The 17,382-nt window shown below is 41.4% G+C and overlaps 1 long non-coding RNA gene across 2 annotated transcripts in view; it reads right to left on the reverse strand.

The window, feature by feature from the left end:
- Positions 1 to 17,382, reverse strand: part of LOC133270990 (uncharacterized) — a 169,068-nt gene that overhangs the window by 46,663 nt on the left and 105,023 nt on the right. The window contains exons 2-3 of one of the 2 annotated variants that reach the window (XR_009743978.1): positions 8,829 to 8,977; positions 4,149 to 5,709 (exon numbers count right to left, since the gene is read on the reverse strand). This is a non-coding gene — a long non-coding RNA (uncharacterized LOC133270990). Of the gene's footprint in view, positions 1 to 4,148; positions 5,710 to 8,828; positions 8,978 to 17,382 lie in introns of those variants that run through there. The other variant, XR_009743979.1, reaches the window with a different exon arrangement.

Below are 17,382 nucleotides of genomic sequence, written 5' to 3' on the forward strand. Positions count from 1 at the left end.
ACTCCATAACCCTTTGAGGCAAAGACCTTCCAAGTATTGTCTTAAACCTTTAGGTTTTTCAGATTTTAGTTTCTCTTCTCTCCCATCACTAGAGTTCACAAAAATGCTGAAACTGTTGTAATCCTTCAATTGCTCTTCCTAACCATTTATCCTTTAATTCACAGCTTTCCCCACTTACATTCTTATTTCAATCACTTTTTATCCTTCCAGCTTCAGAAGGCTCTGCAGATTTTAAATCATCTTTGTTTGATTTGCTTCTTCCTTTTCTATATTTGTGCTTGCAAACACAGATACCTGTGTGCACACCCACACTGGCTCAAGCTTTGTTTTATTTTCTAGGTTCATTTTGCGCTTTCATTTGTCTCTTGCCCTTCTTCAGCCCCTTTTCATTTATCCTCTTTATTGCTGAAGACTTAATTTTGTTGCTCATTTAGCATGTAACTCCTATCTCTTTGGTATCTTAGGCTATCTGTCAAAGGCTTGTTTATCTCCACATTCTAACTTATTCCTCCCCCACCTCATTTTCTCCCAGTTTCTGTACTGTTTCATGTTTCTAAGGGCACACCACACTGATGTCCGTTTTGCTAGAATAAGCACAGAACAGCCTGTTCTAACAACATGAGGAATTTCATGAAAGCAATCACTTTGTTGGTATTTACACTGATTTATCTGTGCCTTTATGTGATGCTCAGAACTAGAATGTAGGAAGATGGGACATCAAGCTGTGATACTTGCACTACCATTGCATTCATTTTCAGTAGTCCTTGCAGGATATGAGAGTTGCTGGTGTTAAAGCGTCCCATTCAGTTACACTTGCCATTCAGCTGCATAGCAACCACAGACTACCTTTTGCAGACTTATTGAACTATTTTTAGTTCAATTACTTGTTCCCCTGACTCAGACTGCAGAGTAAGTCTGAGCCACCTTTCATGCAGTATGTGCAAATGAACCTCATTGCTTGCACTCACCCTGACCCAAACAGCATGCAGCTTTTTACCAGGAAATTATTTTAGTTACTGAGATATAAACTTGTATATTTGCACCTTCATTCTGACAGATTGTCAGACTAATTTAGTTCCCATCTTGCTTTCATATCTGAAACTTTTATCATACACATCCTTGTCACCTAACTTCAGTGACAGAAAATACCTGCAGGTTGATTTACTATCTTGAAGAATGGCTTCTAGCAGGGAAAGCACAAGCCTCTAATGATGATTTCCCAATATGCTAGTAAAGTAAATCTTTTGAAAGTGAGAGGGAAGGACAGCAGGAGGCTTGTTTATCATCTTTTGGGGCTGAAGATAAACCTTTTCTCAAACCCTGCAGTAGGAACTCCAAATGTGATTAAGAGGAGGCCTAGAAGCAAAACTGCAGCAGCTTCTGAGCACCATCAAGAGCAGGATCTGCTCCTTTTCACTGGATAGCTGTACTCAAAAGATAACATGTATCTGTGCACCTGCATTGCTTTTAAGTTATTTACCATGTTCTCATTTCACTGAATATAAGGGCATTTTAACTGATACCTCAGAATAGCTAGCAACCAGACTTGAGATCACAGAACTAGAGATCTCTACAGGTTTATTTGTGGAATAAGTGTTTTCTCTCTAACCTCAGTAACTGTCCTCATGGTTAATGTCAAACTTCAATGTGATGAGATGAGAGCATAGATCAGTGATAAAAGAGAGGCTGGAAAACAATTGCATGTAATTTTGATTTGTGGAGAATCTGCAAGAATATTCCAGAATACAAAGACATGAAGGAAACCCAAAACTGATTTGAAAACACTAAAGTGGCAGTATTAATTCTCAGGTCACGTGAATGGCTCCCACTAAAGACCATTTCCTATATTGAAGTGCCCATCTGCTCTCAGAACACCCCAAGACTGCTCAGCTCTCCTTCAGGCGAGAGTCTCCCTCAAGTGACCGCCTCAAGCAATAATGGTTATACCCAATCAATGTCTAGAAACCTGAAAGTATGTACTATAGGTGGATCCTGACAATGGGAAGCTACAGCACTATTACAGTGGGTGACAAATTTTTAGATGGCTAAAATCAGATTAGAGACATCTCAGTTAGTGCAATGGTTACAGTCAGTGGAAGAAAGAACAGTGGAGGAAGAGTGATGCAGAGCCAAAGCTGTTCTGGATGCACGTCTGTGAGGATGCTGTTAAATGCAGTCATTTTGTCTGGATTTACTCACAGCTGCATGTTTTTATATGCATACAGTATACCAAGATTTAATTTTTAAGTAGATGCTGTTTACAGAAACATTGGTGCCAGGAGTTTTTCTTTGCTAGGGGTCATGCTTTTGCAGTGCAAGCTCTGATTTTATGACTACTTATATTCTTTTATTAATCTGTTACATAAGCATTGCATATGGAAATGGTAGCGCATAGATTTTTGATAGTAAATCCTATTGCCTTGGGTACTCCTCCTTAGACTTCCCCCATTCTTTTCAAAATTCCTTTTGAGGAGGAATTGAAAAAGACCAGTCCTCTGCTGAAAAGAGGACTCTCTTTTATCTCTAAATCACTACATGTTCTTTGCTTAACAAAATTGTTAATGCTAATGACCAATAGCAGCTTAATTGCAACAACAAAAACAATCCAAAACCATCTAGATTTGGGCTGCTGTTGATATGCATTGTACCTGAAAGAAAAAAAAAACAAAACACAAAAACTGTTCTTAAAAGAAAATCTAGGCTTTTCTGTGCTCCAAAAAAGAATGATTCCTCTTTCTTTAGTAGGAAGATTCAGAGCATTTTGCATCTCACAAGCATTATATCAGCCTATGCAACAAACCAACTAATCAGATGAGGTGACTGACCCATGTCTTCCCCAGTATCAACTCAGCTGTCCTGAGAGCAAGATTCATCCAGATGAGGACACTGAAGCTGTCATTAGTGCCAGCTAATGTTATGCCCAACGTTACTTTAACCAGCACATCTGATCTAGACAGAGATCTCTCTTATTCAGCCTCTCCCTACAGAGAGGCATCCTGGGTTGTATTGGCTGGCATAGGTGCAGCCTGGGGAGCAATGTTTGTTCATTTATTGCTTATTACAAAGCGGGGGGGGGGGGGAAGTCAGATTTTAAGCCCAATAAACAGGTTGGCAGTTTGCCTGTAAATCTGTTTTATTGCTGGCATAAAATGCAAATGATACCAAGGACGTTATGGAACAGGCTTTTGTTTTTTCAGTTTTCAGTAAGCACAGTATTTCCTGTGTTAACAGGAACCTGCTTCAAATGTGATTCTGGCCATAAAACTGAATCTAAGAAGAGCTCCTCAGTATACACTCTGTGCATGTTTCCTGAGCAGCTCCATTTTCTCACTTTAATGGGAAAGTTAATTCTTAAAGCCATCTAATACTGCAAAGCTATATCTGTCTCATGTAAATGAGATTGAGCCCTCCCAGACAGGGTCTGATTCCTGGATCTTTTGTGGTGAAAATGAACAAAGCTTTGAGCTGGCACACAGATAAGCTTTGGGTGCTTACATAGGATGGCACTGATTTTTACCTATAGGAAATGTATGTCATTCATCTGAGCTAGTGAGCCAGATTCCCTGTAGTGGTTACAAGAAGAGGCAAGCACTTCCAGAGGCTTGATCATCCTCGAACATGGATTTTAGCCTGGAATATGCCACTTTCCCCAGGTGCTTCTGGTGACCACAGAAAGCAACTGCATGGCAAATGCAGACTCAATGCCTCAAGTTTTGCTCCTGCCACTGAAAGATTTGACTGAAGTTAAAGCCTCATTATAAGGGCCTTTTTAAAAGCTGTGGTCATCTGAAAATACAGACACATCAGACTTGGCTTAAGTGGTAACTGTGGTTTGTTTTCTTTTCCCCTCCTAAGAAAAAGCAGCTTAGGGATTTCTACAGTCCCCAATTGTGCCTGAGCATCCTTACACTCACGGCTGTCTTCTCAAATCTAGCCTTTAAGCTTTCCAAGTGCTCTTATTTTTATCCCAGAAATAAGAGAAGGAGGGAGATTTACTAGGTTAAACTTTTAATACCTAGATAAAGGACTCCTTTCCCCTTTCTTTCTTAACCCTTAGTACTTTCCTTCCCATTATTCTCTTTTAACCCTGACTCTGCTTTGTGGGATGAGCTGCTTTTGGCCTTCTACATGTGAACATCTTTGTTTTCCAGAAGTTATGGTAAACATAGTTTTCCAAGGCCATCAAAAGCAGTGTGAATTCTGTCCTGTCCAATTACTCTCCCTTACACTTAAGGCTGTGAAAGTTCTGGTCCATCATCCACCTAGTGCTACTGAGAGAAATACCCTGCAACTGCAGGAAGCTTTTCAGCACTACCTACATGCATGTGTACACACAAAGCATCCTTCAGCACTGTGATTCAGTGGAACTGCCATCACTTCCCCCTATTTCAGGGCAGACAGGAGAAAGCACAGAATAAATTGCCAACACTGAAGTGAGAAATGTGTTTGAGGCAGCTAATAGGTCCAAGTCCACATTTACACATTCACTACTTCTGTGTTGCGCCTCTGTTTGCACTCAGACAGTTATTCCTAATAACACTTCGCCCACTGCTTCTTGAAAACAATCTTTTTAACCAAATCAGCCTCAAGGCTATATATGTTGTGTGCCTGCATGTTGCAGAGAGGAAGAGAGGGCTGGAAAAAAAAGCACTCTATGCACAGAGAGTTGGTAATCCAGCTGCTCAAGCACAAGGTCTTTCCAAAGCAGCTTCTGGCTGGCAGAGCTCGCCATGCAGGGCAGTGCACCAGGAAGAGACAAACATACCTATTTTGTGGATCTCTGTGGGTTTAAGGTAGATAAAGTCCTTAGAAATACAGAGCTGGGGATTTTTTTTGTGTCACAGTTTCAGAATTAGGCAAGCATGTCCCTATAGAAGCCTTAAAGATAATTCTTTGCCATGATGGAAATCCCTTGATCAGCTTTACTGTGAACAAAAAACATCTGAGGGGGAAACAGGATGATGCTGTGCCTGGCAAGGCTAAATCTTAGCTACCTAATGAGGTAGTGACATAGGATGATACCTACACCTGATCCATCAAAATCACAGGTACAGTAGCCCAGTGGATGATGGAGAAGCAGCCACAGCTGGACATGAAGCCTCCAGGGAGCTCTGGAGTTGAGCCAAAATCCCACCCAGATGTATGCTTGGATGAGAAAACTGTGGAGAAAAGCTAAATTTAAGAGTGAGGTTAGATCTATCCTTAATTGCACTCACACTTTTGAGGCAGGAACTGTTGTTTGCGCAGAAATGAGAGCAGCGATGTAACTGAGGGCAGAAAAACACCATGGAAATCAACAGTAAAATCTATCATTGGTCTGTGCCGGCAAAGCAAGCAGTGGGCTCTGCAAAGGCAGCCTGATCCCAAAGGAGAGGCTGGCTATCTGCAGCCTACTGCTTCCTTTTTTTACAACCACACTGCTTTTACCCCTCTCCTCATTTTTAAATAGCTGCTGCCTCTGCTTGGTGCTGTCAAAGCTTAATGGTTATTTAAAGAGTTCCATGAAAATAATCACCAAAAAAGTGTGATAATGTGTTAAACTATTCCTCCGAACACCTGCGAACTGTTACATTTTACAGAGCTAACAAGTCAGCCTCGAAATAGGATTGGGCATTTACGTTTCTTGGGTTAGCACCTGCACCAAGCCAATGGCAAGGATAGAGAAGCAGCTCTTGACCTTCATGCTTCAGGCCAGAAACAGGTGAGCACCTGCAGTGGAGAAGGGAAAGGAATAGGGATAGGCAAGAACAAAACTATTCCTTTAGTGCAGCAGTGACCAAATAATGCACTGTGTGGGACTGCCCTTTCCAGAAGCTAATGCTGTGAACTAGGCAGTGACATGAGGGGAGGCTGAACATACCTCAGATCCATTTTACCTTAGCAAGTAGCATATATGGCCACATGTTCCTGGTTAATTGCCCCAGACACTTCAGGCATTTGAGTAACTTGGGTAATTTGAAAGTGATTCAATATAGAAATTAATCATTAGGGAGTCTCCAGCAGCAAGGGGGAATGGTGCCTTCCATAGCCAGCTCAGCATGACTAAACTATTTGATCTGATTGCCTCTACCCTTCAACTCTGGTGAACAGAATTAATCCCATTAGTGGCTGGTCACAAGCCCTGTTCCCCAGGGCTCCATATCAGGGACAGTTCTGTTTAACATCTTTATCAAATGGTCTGGACAAGGGGATTGAGTGCACCCTCAGTAAGTTTGTATATGACTCCAGGTTGGGCAGGGGTGTTGCTCTGCTAGAGGGTGAAAAAAGCTCTACAGAGTATGAGGTTCAACAAGTCCCAGTGCTGAGTCCTGCACTTGGGTCACAACAACCCTATGCAATGCTACAGGCTTGGGGAAGGGTAGCTGGAATCGCCATGCCTGAAAGTATTTAGATGTGATGTGGCACTTGAATTAATGATAGACTTGGCAGTGCTAAGTTAACAGTTGGACTTGACCTTAAAGGTCTTTTCCAACAAATGATTTTATGATGCTGAAATACATGGGATTGCCCTCTGTAGAAGCATTGCTTTCTCCATTGACTAAAGATGGACTGGGAGTCTCCTGCACCTATCCCCAGATCCTGATAGCTGCAGCTATCGGGGAGCAATAGTGAATCACAATAAAACAATGTTGCACCCTGCTAAGACAGACCAATCTCAAACAGGGATACACGGATCGAGAGTCTGAGAACCTTGTACTATTTCTATTCACTCCTGGAAAAGCTGTGGCTGGAGTCATCTCTGCTCACACAGTTTGGAGGCTAGACTTCAGGATAAAAGAAACTGATCAAGTGGAGAGTGTGCACAGGCAGACAAGCACAGCCTGAAGTCTAGAAAAATCTGATCTCTAACAAGATTAATGTACATAAAGGAGAAAATTGAGAGAATATTCCAGTCTTCAAATACTGAAGAGAGCTGCAAGGACAAAGGGACAGTCTATTTGTATGTGTGCTAAGACAAGAATTGGCTCAAATTACTGCAGGCTGTTTTAAGTTAGGCATTAGGAAAGGTTTTCAATTGGTAGTAAAGCTACAGAGAAGACTTCCTCCAGAGGCTGTGAAGCTTCATTGCTGAACAACCTTTAGCAACAGGCAAACAGAAATCTGCCAGGAGTGACAGAGGCATAACTGAGTCTGATTTGAGACATGTAGTTACATAATAATTTCAGAGTCTTTTCACCCCATCGGATTCAACAATGCAAATTTTAGGTGAATATGCCTCTATTATCTATCTGGGATTTTCTCCCCTCTGAGGCTTTTGCATCCTACAGAACTCAGGTTTTCAGCCCTTACCTTCTTTCTTTTTAAAATTCTCTGCCCTAACTGATCACTGTCATCCTCCTAGAAAAATTTGGCTTCTTCGACATGGTTCAAGTCTAAATTGCAGTTCAGGACTCTACAATTAGTAATTCTTTCACTCCCTGCAAAGTAAATCCTTACTCAACCTCACAATGGCCCTCTGCCTAGAAGTCTAGCCAAGCAAGGGCTCCATCTCTCCCTGTTTGCCTCCCGCATGGTCACCCACACATAGATGCTGTTAGCATTGTGAGATAGCTGATCGTTGCTTCACCTAAAACTCTGGCAAGTCTGCTCTCGTTTCTGAGCAGTATATATCAGAGTAACCCTTCCATTGCTCCACAGCTCCACTGTGATTAACTGACCTTGTCCTGGTCTGCTGTGAGATAGGATTTAGATAGTTTTTTGTATCTGAATAGCAGAAATTGAGCTTGAAGCCCGGACAACATTGCTTTTTCTCACATATTTGTGCAAATCTCTGCTGTACCCTGTACCTCAGCCTGCTTCATAGTGCAAAGATGATACACATTTAATCTTGTAGCTTATTACATTTTCACTAGAAATAGTGCTGCTGCTATCAACAGATGCTGTTAAAGCATTTTTTAAAATGTATTTTCCTCCTTAAGTGATTATCTTCCTTTATTATGTGACCCAGAAGGTCAGATTAGTTTTCTTCAGCTGTTTCCAGACTCAAATGTGGTGGCACATCATATTTTTGCCCAGGAAGGAAGATCCTGCTGTCTGCGACCCCATCGCTTCCTTGACTGCCTGGGGTAACAAGGCTGCCCAGGCTGCTCACAGAATACCTCATATCCATTTCTAAATTGCCCCTGCTTTTAGTTTACTCTCCACACTGATTCCAAGTTCGATTCTTAGCCATTATCCTTTCTGGTGTAGTTGGAATCACCAAATTTTCCATGTGCTTTGCTAGCTTCTTTGCCTGAGTAGCGACCAGCTCTCATCCAAAACTGTCTTTAACAAGTCAATGAGACATGTAATGTCTTTGCTTCCAATGTTTAACAGCAGGTAAGAGTTCTCTTCCTCAGTTTTCCACCAATGAACATGACTAAATCTACCAGGTAAAAATTAAAAGAAATTGTGACTTATCCTTCCAAGCCAATCACAATTAGCAAACACTTCTGTAAAAAACACATCTATTGCTTGTGCAGACGCTTAGGATTCAAGCTAATCACTATCAGGTTGTCTTGATTCAAGTCTTCAATGTGGAGGTTCACAAATTGGCAGGTTTTATATGCTCAGATACTTACAAACACTTTAAAGGCATGTTTTCCCAGTTCTTCATAGTAATGTGTCTCAGATACCGTGCACTGAGTATATGTTCTAGAGGAGCTCAGACATATTGGGCTGCATCTGCTGATTTATTTTTAGGAAGACAAGCTCCGATAGATTTGGTTAGAAACAGCACACAAAGAATTATGTGAACTTTGCAAACAGCAGAATATTTCAAATTGTGGGTCTATGAACCCTGACAGCATTCTTTCAAACAAATTACTTGCTGTAAAACTCATGCTGACCTCTCCTCCCTGAAGGCTGAAATCCAGAAATCACCCCAGGAGTGCGAAAGGTCTTAAACCAATTTAAGCCTCTAGGAAATAGAGAATTAAGGTTGCCATCAACTTCTCTTTCCATCTTTCCTGTGATGAGACATTGATGATATTTGCACCTAGTAGAAGAACAGAGTGGCCATATTAAAAATGACTCCACTGCTCTGAATATAAGCACTTACATCACGGAAGAAACAGTTCAGTGCAAATGTATCTTGCTATCAGTTTTGTCTCAGCAGGTTAATAGAGAATACAGAAACTGATAGGATTTTGAAAACAGCTTAAGCCGTAGGTACCCAATTCCCAGAACAACTGGAGCTGGAGGCCTAACTCAAACTCAGATCTTGCAAGGGCTTGTGTATGTGCTTGCCTTTAAGGGCTGCATATAGAGCAAACAACCTAGGAATGTATAAGAGCACATATCATAGCAGGACAGCCCTGAAAATTCAAGCTGCTAGCTTTACCAGTTTGTTATAATATAGCAACATTTCACTACAAGCCTGTGAACTAAGATGAACTGCAGTTGTTTGGAACTTTGCTTATTCAGAGATTAAGTGCTGTTGTCAACTTGTAAAATCTATATTGTGAAAGCATTGATAAAGAAAGCTTCCTTCTTCCACACAGCAGTTTTGTCAATCCATCTCTACTTTGGCCAGATAAATGATGTTACACAGGGAGACAGCAATTCTAACCAACTTCAGAACAAATCCAGCTAGATTTTCAATATTGCTAAGGTGCTTTGAAGATGGAGGAGCTGGGCTGACAAGTAACATTTATTCTCTCAAAAGAATAATCTACTGTATGCAAGGGTCCTTGTGAATGCAAGATGACAAGGAGCCATTGGCCTGTTCTCACCTACATCTCTGAATGCATCTAACTGAAGAGCTGTAAAAGACCTCGAGACACCTGCCCTTGGGCATCTGTGGAACTAATCAAGAAAACATTGTTTTGGCAGCAATATAGGGCTAATTGTACAGGGTGATTATAGTAGCATGCTTTTATCTAGCATAATAAACTAGTTTTTACTTTAATGGCTGAGCTGCAAGCAAATTATAGCTCCCCTTCGTGCTGAACTGACCTAATTAGTTTTTGTTTTGTGCCGCTACTGAATAAGCATGCACAAGGATGCTTTCCCCTCCTGCTTGAATAAATCAGAATTTAAACATATATATCCAGGAGGCCCAATATGTCTTGTCCTGTCTTACTGAAGTACAAATACAATGGCTCTACAGATGCCCACACTTGCCTTTTAACATAATAGCTCCTTGAAGCCTGACAGCTTGAAAATGTGAAGTACTCTTGCACTATCTGTTGGTAAACAGGACTCCAGAGCTGCCTTAGGGCTCAGAGGCAGGTACTCAGGGTGCCAGCTGGGCAGCATCTTTCCTGGGGAAGGAGGTCTCTAGCCCCATCTTTTGGTAAACTTGAATTTCACATCATCTTTCTCCCAATTAATCCAGTGAGAATTTGGGACCCGCCCTGCAAAGCTGCACAGGGAAACTGAATTGGGAAGCACAGAACAGACTCATATTGCACCAGGTGGTATTCCCAGAGGAAGGACTGGGCTTAAGCAGTTTTCTCTACAGGTGATCACTGTAGAGATGTTTCACTAATGAAATGTAGCCCAGAGGCAGCTCTTTGCTGTTTCCTTCTGGAAATTCACTAAGGCCTTTCCTAGCCAGCTACTCGCTATAGCTTCAGATGTCTGTGCTTTGTGCAGTTTATCCGCTGATACTCCAGTGCCGCAAGAACAGTTAGCAGCAATCTAGGATGTTCTTGTACCAGCATAACAAGTTATAGCAGCAATTCTGTGTTATGGCATATTTGTGCATGTATCACCTTAAACCAGCACTGTTACTGGGACAAATTGTGTGAGAAGATGCAGTTTAGCACCCAGATGGTGTCATTATTAAATTCTCATTAGCTGTGCTTCAAAGCACTCCAGATTGAGGGAAAGGTGCAAAGTGGAGTGCAGCAGGTACAATATTGGCTCCTTTGTGCTCAGGGCTAAAAACTCAATGTAGTGATTTGTGACAGGGAGGATCACGAAGTTGTAATGAGCGCAGAGAGGCTGATGGTTAGCTGGTATGGGGGAAGAGGGGAGCTGAGAATATATTCCGAGTAAGTTCAGCTCTGGCGCAGGGAAAGTCATGATGGAGACAGGTACATATGGTCAGCCCTGTTTCTAGGGGGAGGTAAGTCCCTCTTTGCACCAGGGAGATAACATGGGCAGACCAAACTGGCTACAAGGACAGGAGGGAAGATTATTGCTCAACCACATCTGTCTGTGTGTGTGCTAAGGGCAAACTTGACAGAAGTTAATATACAGAAAAGACAGAATAGGTGTGGGACAACCATCTCTCAACACCTAAAGCCATCAAGTCCCAGCTCTGCCATGCAAACAGGGGATTAGCTGGGGCAATCTCATCTCAGACATGGCAATCAAGCAGCTGGCTGGGAAGCAAAAGGAATTGCTGATGCTAGGTGAGTGCCCAGGACAACTTTCCCAGCCAGGCTTGAAATGAAGCCAGTGTGTCAGATAAAGTGACCAGCTGGGAAGCAAAACAAAGAAAAAAAATAAGAAGGCTGCCCGTGTCTGGACAGAACACAGTGGGCAGCTCTCACTTCTGCTGGAGAAACAGCATGCAATAATGCAATAATGCATGGAGATCGCTAACCAATCTACCATTTTCACACTGCTAATTGCAGAAATGTTGCCACCTCCACAGGGCATTTCTCACACTATCCTGACACTTTATTATTTTTCCTTAACCCCTCACCCCTTCTCTTTTTCCTCTCCTTCTCCATAAGGGTGTTACAAATGGCAGTCACCCACTGAATCAAAGACTGAAGGATTAACCACCGTTAAAAAGGATTTAAATAGTGAAATTGTGCAACTGTCTACAAGTGCAACCTAATGCTATGAAAAAAAGTTACTTTATTATTCAGTGAGGACTTGCACAGGACTTTTTCTGCATAAAAATAAATACCTATTAAGTTCAAATGTTCAGCAAAAGCTCTTGGTTCTGATATAAGATTTTGAGTCTCAAATGTTGCTTGACAGAAAAATCACCTTGGGGTTTTCAGGATTTCATTGCTTCTCCCTCAAAAAAAAAAAATGTACCACCTTATCAAAACTCCTAAGCATCATTGCATACAACAGCTTTGCAGCCACTATCTACATATCACCTGAAAATAAGACTTTGCTGCAAAGGCTTATTGATTGTGGGAGGAAAGACAGTAAAAATGTAGAATATACCTCCAGAAAACTACAGTACCAATTTAATGCTTTTAGAAGCAGAAGTGAAAGGGTATGCTGATACACAAGAAAAGTTTGTGATCTTTAAGTATATAACATGAAGGAGAAATTACAAGAAAGAAGTCTGCTTGCAGCCATCTTTACTGGCCAGACAAATATTAAGGCCAGTACATGTTTCATCTTTATGATAATCTACATTTCCCATGATTAATATTACCAGGTAAGGTTGCTACATGCAGCAGATAAAGCAGAACAAAACTAGTAAAACCACACAGTCAATGTTCAATTGCTCTAGGAGAGGAAATAGCCTCTCCCAGGCCAGAGGAGACTGAATGAAATTCCTCCAATTTTGAGGAACCTAGATGTGGCAATCTGAGGGCATGATTAACGTATCATGTGTATCTAATAATGTATATGTGTAGCTGCTTTAGGAAGAGAGCTAGTAAATCAATTAAGTGCTGATATAAAGCCCCCTCAGAGCCAACAGGAAAATTGCCATTGACTTTGCACCAGATCTTAGAAGAAAAGCTGAAAAGCCACAGAGGAAGGATGAGCAGCAACAGAGCCATCCCTGAAACAAGCAGCAGGGTTCCAGAATAAAACCTGCAGGTTTTGAAAAGAGTTATTTTTTTCCATTCAGACAATTTTCTCATATGGCATTGCTTCACCCAGCTCTTTGGCTCTGCTGGGCAAAAATGAGATAATACTTATCTGAGATTCTCCTATTCCAGACAATACTCTTCACTATTATGCCAACACAAGAAAATGACCTCCCAAAGAAATGTCCCTTCAAAGATGCCAGGGTGCAACAGTGCTTACAGGTCATATTCCCACTAAGGCCCTGGTGAGTCCAAGCTGCTTTAAGATCTTACCCCAAGGAGTCAAGAGACACTTGGGTTCTGCCAGTGCTTTACATTAACACGGGACTGATAACAAGCAAAGAAGAATCTGGCTTTATGCCACTGGACATGTTTAGTGGACTTCTATTCCATCAAATGCTTAAGCATAAGAGGCTGTCTTTATTTCTTGACCTGTCCTTTCTTTCTTGAATCAAATTCAAGAAGTGAAGCCACAGCGATTTGAAGTCTGCTCACTACAAAACTCTATCCAATGAATTTCAAACACTGAGCAGGATACACAGACTGAGAAGCAGTTAACAGATGGGAGACCAGAGATAGTGGATTATCAGTGCTACACACTGATCCTATGGAAGTTCAGTCTTTTTGAATAGTTCTTGTGCAGCCTGAGAGCAGAAAACCACTAATTCTTACCAAGTGAAAGATAAAAAGTTCAGCTTTTGACAGCATGAGTCCAACAGGCAGCTGCAAAGAGCAATGCATAGCAAGATAAGAGCTATTTGTATGGCAGTTCTGCCTAATCTGCTTGTTGCTGGAGGCAATAGTGAGGGAAACCGAGGCCAATCAATTCTTGCAAAAAAAAAAAAACCAAGCAACTTTTTAGTTTGGTTCTGTAATGTGCTATTTTCCCCAAATTAAGTGGTTATGAAAGGACTCTCTCTGGGAACAGAACTGATATTTTTCAGATTTGATGGAGGAAAAAGAAAATGAAACAAGTACTTTATTTTCCTTTCGTTACACCCACTGAAATGGAAGAAAATAGCTAGATTCAGGAATATGGGTAAGCAATCCCTGTACGTGGACACAGCCGAGTCCTCTGGGCCATTCCCTTTAAATGATTTGACCCACACGCTGGCAGGTGAGCATCAGCCATCATGCCATGTGAAACGGCACCTTATATGTTGTTCTCAGATGCCAAAATATCTTCCTTTCTAATGCACACTATAGAAAGATAAAATAACATCCAAGTGGGTAAGTTGCCTAGAGCGATGCACACAGAACATATGTTCTGCAAGTAGAACTAAATGATGCCAAAATTTGTATTAAAATCTGTTTATTTATGGCTACCTTCCTTCTCATCCTGGGAGATTAAGGGTCAACAGCAGTCCCTTCATGTGCTGCATTACCCCTTGGTTTTCTGCACCCCTCCCAGTCTCTGTATTCTGTAGTGTGCGCTTCCAGGAGAGATTATTGGACAGAAAAAAGGGGGTCCAAAGCTGTAATTGCCAAATTAAAATAATTTGTTCTGAGGCCAATGCAGTATAAATTTCTCACCTAACACTCAAGTCAATCAGGCTGGAGAATACAGACTCATGGAGGCATTTTTCCTCCACGCTTTGAAGAGCGGTCATCTCAGCTCTGTACTTTGAGCCTAAATGATTGCACACTGTGTCTATCATGCTGCCTGCCTCATACTCCCTCCAGTTCCCTGTGCAGTTTCTGCCTATGGGGAACAGCCGGTTAAGCTGTACCCTTCAGCCTTTCTGTACAGTCTGTTCTTTCAGGGTGATGCTGGCGCTCTTCCCTACTGTGCTAAAAACAGTGTATGTGTTCTGGGCATCCCAAAGCAGTTCTGTTTATTGCAATGCACTGGGAACTTCACTACCTGGCTAGCAGGAAAGAAAGAACCAATTATTCCCAGGCCAGCTGCAAAAGGGGTGCTCGCTAAAAATGTCAGAAAGTACAGACCCAATCTCTCACTGTGCTATTACAGTTATTTACTATTGCCTCTTTCAGTCCCCATAAATCTCAGCAGAAAGGGCTTAGTTAAAATATGATTAAGTTGGGATTATTGCATATGAGTTTCTTGCTAGGGCTTATAGATGTGACAAACTCTGAAATAAGGCTTCCACAAAAAAGGAAAGGGAAGGAAGGGAAGCAGTGCTTTTACTGAAATATACCACAATTCCCTAATTATTCCTCTACCCTAGTGACCCCGAGTGGTGGATAATAACAATTAAAGAAACATTCTCTGTTCTGCCCTTTATGCCTCCAAACTTATATTCTCTTCAGGGACTCAATTTAACAGCAGCTGCAGAGGAAGACTTGAATGAAATTAGGCTGATTTAAGAGCCTGCATGGAGCACTGTAACAAAGAGAGATGGCATTGTACAATTTTAGAGATTAATTCCCATTGTTTGTGCTTTACTGCCAGGAATTGTTAAGAAGCTAGAACTGACCAGCCATTTCTTAGTGAAACATCTTTGGACATTGAAAATATCCAACACAAGCGCTGCTGCAGAAAATGCATTTGCTTTTCAAAGTCTTCACTAAGGACTAGGTTCATCTTTTCCATACTCCTACGAGGCATGCTTAAAGGTCTAAAGACAAATAAGATTATTCTACTAAGCATTACTGTTCCTTCAGATTGGGAAGTAGCAATTTTATTCCAGCTCATCTGAACAGCACTAAAGTGTCTTAACATGAGAAAAGTAATCTACTCATAGAGACAGCTAAAGTGACTATTTTTGTATGGTACTCTTCAATATCAACAGATACTCTCCTTAAATCCCATCTTGGCCTCAGCAGCTATACAAAGGACCACTGACTTCTATAGTGGGATTCTGTAAGAGTGTATGTCAATATAAAAAAAGTTAAAGCAAAAATTCAGGTATTGGTATGAACAGAATTGTTTTTTTCTCCTAGAGCTGGGATTGGAGCCAACCAATAGCCAGCTCTTCCTGTACCTTCTCCATGGTTTGTTTTTTTTTATTAATAACAGTAAAAGAACATAATAAGCAGGTATTTAAGATGTGCAAATCTGTCCCAACCAGCTGCTTTTGATCACAGTGACCTCACTTCACTACACCACATTTAACATCCCATCCCCTTAGCCCCCTGTTGTTTTGAAATATTGGCCACTGGGGTCCGGGGACTAAAACAGAAAGTTTCCTGCTTTGACTTCTTGCCAAAACCATTAAAATATTTTCTGCACTGTCACAGCTTGTGCCACCTCCCAGGGGAGTTGATTTAAAAGTAAATTGCATGTGAATGTCAGATGAAAAGAGCTTCATTATCTAATTCTTCCTACACCAGCATTTCTTTAAATTGCTTGCTAGGGACAGCAGACAATTAGTCCTGTGCTTGAAATGAGAAGTAATAAGTATCTGTCATTCCAACTAACCACAATATTTTTTATATATATGCAAATAAAATTGCTTTCTAAAGAAGTTATATGGGCCAGACGTGTCTACATGGGCCCAGGTGCCAAGCGCGCTTTAGCCAACTCTGAGCCCGCTCAGCCACCTTGAGATTCAGAGGCTGTTGACTGGACTGAGTCTCTTACAGCACAGTCTGCAGATTGAATCAGCACTGCAGTAATGAAAGAAAAATTGGAAGACCTTCATCCATTTGCAGTAGCTTCAAGTCCACAAATGTTTCCATGGCACCAACTAGCTTCCAAACAGGTTTCAGAAGCACCAGTGAAGTCAGTAGGAGACTTCCTCACTAAAATTTCAATTGGCATAGCTTTTCCGGGCTGCCATCAGGGCATGGGAGCTGTTGCCAACAATGCATCACTAGCAGAGATTGACCAAAAACCTGTTTTCCTTAGTTCCTGCTGAGAAACCCCCATTCTGCCCATCATTCAGGTCCCATTGTGGTCACCTTTTCAGAAGGGCTCTCACTTGACCTTTGCCACCAGATTTAATTTAAATCTATGCACTAAGATACTCCCATTCTTATCCATGCTTACTGGTGAAAGTCTTCTCACGTCAGATCAGGATCAAAGAGCAGATTGAACTAATACAAGCACAGACAGTTCTGCCCAGTTCATGTCATCACAAATCTTATTGCTAGAGCTCTTAGCCTGCCCTTTGAATTATATCACCCATGCTCTTTATATCACTTCATTTGCTTCCTCCTCCTCCTGGATCTGCCTGCCTTTCACATAAAGTAACTTTGAACTGACAAGATAAAAAGAGGCTTCCCTGGGATAGCAGACAAGTTCAGTGCAGAAGTTAACAGACTTGTTCCCTTTTGCAGAGGAGCCAAGATGTTCCTCAAGTTTCAGAGCTTGGGTACAGTATCTTCTTTACAAGGCTCAGCATGTGTTAATCACTCAGCTGGTCTGTACAAGACATTTTTATCAAGTTTGTAAGCTCTGTCATGGTTATGACCTTTCCACAGTAAGTATTTAAAATTCAATATAAACAAATCCTTTTAAATCTTTATATTATGCATATGGAGTCTCTCTGGACAGATATTGGAGCCGAGATCAAATCCGGACACCTGAGTGACCCCTGGTTCTCCCAAACAGCTCATGTGCATCTCAGCAACAAGGGCATACAGTTTCAGGGTTATTTTAGATGTTTTACTGCCTTTCTGCTTCCTTTGTTTTATTCAGCATTCAGGGTTATGAGATTACTACTTCCATACTGTAAACAGGATTCTGATATTTTATGAGGTG

This window comes from Pezoporus flaviventris, unplaced genomic scaffold, assembly GCF_033815535.1.
Source record: "Pezoporus flaviventris isolate CSIRO_AGI_PZ_B2104156 unplaced genomic scaffold, CSIRO_AGI_Pfla_v1 ptg000023l, whole genome shotgun sequence".
Taxonomy (NCBI): domain Eukaryota; kingdom Metazoa; phylum Chordata; class Aves; order Psittaciformes; family Psittacidae; genus Pezoporus; species Pezoporus flaviventris.